The sequence below is a fragment of the Jaculus jaculus genome, chromosome 1 (genome assembly GCF_020740685.1).
Source record: "Jaculus jaculus isolate mJacJac1 chromosome 1, mJacJac1.mat.Y.cur, whole genome shotgun sequence".
Classification (NCBI taxonomy): Eukaryota; Metazoa; Chordata; class Mammalia; order Rodentia; family Dipodidae; genus Jaculus; species Jaculus jaculus.
In genome coordinates, this window is record NC_059102.1 from 166,882,784 (window position 1) to 166,886,476 (window position 3,693).

Sequence of the window (3,693 nt, forward strand, 5' to 3'; positions counted from 1 at the left end):
CATAGTGAATTCCAGGTCAGCCTGGGCTAGAGGGAAACCCTACCTCAAAAAAAAATTATTTTATTGACAACTTCCATAATATCAATATCCCTTGGTAATTCCCTCCCTCCCCACAGTTTCCCCTTTGAAACTCTACTCTCCATCATATCCCCTCCCCCTCTCAATCAGTCTCCCTTTTATATTGATTGTCATGATCTTTTCTTCCTATTATGATGATCTTGTGTAGGTAGTGTCAGGCACTGTGAGGTCATGAATATCCAGGCCATTTTGTGTCTGGAGGGAGCACGTTGTAAGGAGTCCTTCCTTTCCTTTGGCTCTTACATTCTTTTTTTTTAACATCTCGAAAAAATTTGCATTTATTATTTGACATAAACATTCTGTAAAAAGAACAAGAGTCAAGTTGTCTCGCGGACTGTAAGGTGGCTGATCAGCTCTCTTTCATTTCCAAACCTCATCAAGCAGTCACTACATTTATGAGGCAAGTCAGCCGAATGCTTGAAATCTAGATGGATTTTCAGATCTTCGATTTGTCCTGTTGAATATTCACAATACTGACATAAATAAATCCCTGCAGATAAATGTGAATTTAAATGCTTGCAATACTCTAGCACGCTGGAAAAGCCCTTCCCACAGTCGTCACAAACATGGGGGAATATCTTAGTGTGCTCTAGAGCCACATGCCTGTTAACATTTGAGTGGAGTCTCCTCCGAAAACCACACACCTGACACACGAAGACGTTCTTACACTTGTCGAGGGTGATTTTGCTCAAGAGGCTGTACTGTCCGTGCCCGCCACTGTTATACTTATCACTGAGCTCTATCAGCTTGCACGCGTGCTCGTTCACCACATGGCTGTGCACGTCTTCGGGTCATTGGTTTCGTGCTCACAGAACTGACCCAAGTACTGCTCGTCACGGCTGTGCTCCTGGAAGTGCAGGGAGAGCTCGCTGCTGGAGAACTGCGCGTCGCACTGCTCACGCCAGTAGAGGTGATCGCTGAAGTCGATGTCCGCAACGTGCTGGCTGAGATTCTCAAAGATCACCGTCTTGTAGTCACAGTACTGACAGATGTACGGATCCTCTTCGTGTAGTTTGGCGTGTTCAATCAGAAGCATGTTGGTGGAGAAACATTCCTTGCACACTCGACACACGTTGGAGTCAGTACGTTTATGCTGTAGGATGACATGCTGCTTCAAGTCAGAAAAATACTTACTGTTGAATTCACACAGTTCACACTTACAGAGGCCGCTGCTGTTGGCTCTCAGCAGAGGCCATTTCTGCTGGGCAGTCAAGTTCACAGGTTGGCTCTTGCCAACAATCTTACAGAGTTTGGCTGGCAGTTCCTCGAGGAGGCCTTCCGAGCAGTTGTTCTCTGCCTCTATGTTGTAGTCCTCAGAGATGGCGAGGACCTCCTCTGCAATTGGGACATCTTCAGCGGTGTGGACGTGGATGGGGCTTTCTTCCTGAGTTTGCTGCTGGACTGGCTCAGGTGAGTCACACTCCATCACAAGTTTCAACGTCAGCAGACTTTTCTGTAGAAAAGGCAGTGTGATCTAGAATTCTAAGCACAGGACTGGGAACCAGGTAGCTCTGATTTCTGTTTCTGGACTTAATTCCATCTGTGAATTTGGGCAAGTCATGTGATGTCTCAGGGTCAGAATCATCATCTTTGCTGTCAAAACATTTGAAGTCTGGCTGCCTCAGAGAACAAACATTGTAACAATGATCAGAAAAAATTCCACTGAATCCATCTGCAATTCTGCTTATTCCAGAGGAATCTGAATAACGAGAAGGGTGTAAAGTCTTCCTTTTCTTTTTCTTAGGATATTCGTTCATATCTTTTCAATTTAAGATAATTCTTAATACTGAAGCGAAGAAAAATGAATTATAGGGAAGTTTCCACAGATGGACAAAAACACCCAGTTCAGTGCATTAGTCCCAGTCAGAACTTCCTCTTCCACCTCAGGTTAATGTCTTGTCCTTGGCTCATTTTTACTGCAGGCAACTTGTCTTGGGACTCCTGGACAGAGTAACTGAGGACACAGGGCTGCACCGCTGCACAGGACCAGCAGCAGGGTCGTGTAGCTTCCAGTTGTCAGTCATCAAGTAGGAGGGAAGGTGTCACCTCCGCGCAGCTCGAGCTCAGCTGCCCACGTCGGCTCCGCCGCGGAAGCCGCACGGGTGGAGGCGGCCCCGACACCGCGCGTTCGCCGGTCCATCCGTCCGTCCGTCCGTCGGTCGGCGCCTTGCTCACCGCTCCAGCGGGCTAGGCCCGGCGGCACTCACCGCGCCTGCGCCGCTCTTACATTCTTTCTGCCACCTCTTCCACAATGGACCCTGAGCCATGGAAGTTGTGATAGAGATATTGCAGTGCTGAGCACTCCTCTGTCACTTCTTCTCAGCACCATGGTACCTTCTGAGTCATCCCAAGGTCCCTGCCATCTGGAAAGAGAAGATTCTCTAACCAAAAGTGAGAGTAGCATTAATACATGGGGATGAACGTTAAGAGAACAGTTTACTGTGCAGTTTGGTGAGCATAGTATATACATTTAGCCAGACAGCAGCAGATGTTACACTCCTAGGGCTCATGACTGCCCCTGTTGTAGGTTTTCAGTATCAGGGATGTATTCCCTCACATGGAGCGGGCCTCCAGTCAAATTAGAGGGCCATTGGTTTCCACCATGACAGATGTGCCACTATTATAACCGTATTATAACCGCTGGCCAAATATAAAGCTTGCAGTGTCCACTGTTGAGTATCTGATGTTTTCTCTCTCTCTTCCATTAAACTGCATGCAGCATGGCTTTTCCAGCTTTCTGTCAGCTACTCTACATGGAAGAGGTTATCAGCTCAGTTCCAACAGGATTTCTCAGTGGCCTTGCAGCCCAAGTATGTGGAGTCTTCAACATAAGGTCTTACCATCTATTCCTGGTGGGAAACCAAGGACCTCGGCAATGGCTTATGTTTTGGGGCATTAGGGATCTCCCTGGCCAAAAACTCACGGGCAGGTATCCCATCCCTGGCACTGAAAATTTTCTAGCAATAATATATGGTTCCTGTGTGTCCCATTGTCCAAAAGAGTAGGTTTCCATATGATTTATTTATATCCTCTTAGATTTTGATTAGCCCTCCCTCCACCTTTCCTTGCTCAATCTCTTCCTCTAACCTCACTTAGGCCTTTCCCCCCCCCCAATAATCTGTTCTATTTACATATATACAGTATCATCCCATTAGATCCCCCCTCCCTTCCTTTCTATTCCCTTTATATCTCTCTTCTAGCTTACTGGCCTTTGCTACTGAATAATTCTTCCTGCTCAGACAGATAGTCATCTGTAGCTAGGGTCCACATATGAGAGATAACATGTGACATTTGGCTTTCTGGGCCTGGGTTACCTCACTTAGTATAATAATCCTTTCAGATCCATCCATTTTCCTGAAAACTTCATAATTTCATTTTTCTTTACTGCTGAGCAGAACTCCATTGTATAAATGTGCCACATCTTCATTATCCACTCATCAGTTGAAGGACATCTAGGCTGGTTCCATTTCCTAGCTATTGTGAATACAGCAGCAATAAACATGGTTGAGCAAGTATCTCTAAGGTCATGAGATGAATCCTTAGGATATATGCCTAGGAGTGCTATATCTAGGTCATATGGTAGATCTATTTCTGGCTGCCTTAGGAACCTCCACA

General features: G+C 46.1%; 1 pseudogene; it reads right to left on the reverse strand.

Moving 5' to 3' along the window:
- Window positions 1-395: 395 nt before the first annotated feature.
- On the reverse strand, window positions 396-1,985 carry LOC123454844 (annotated as a pseudogene).
- Window positions 1,986-3,693: the final 1,708 nt, after the last annotated feature.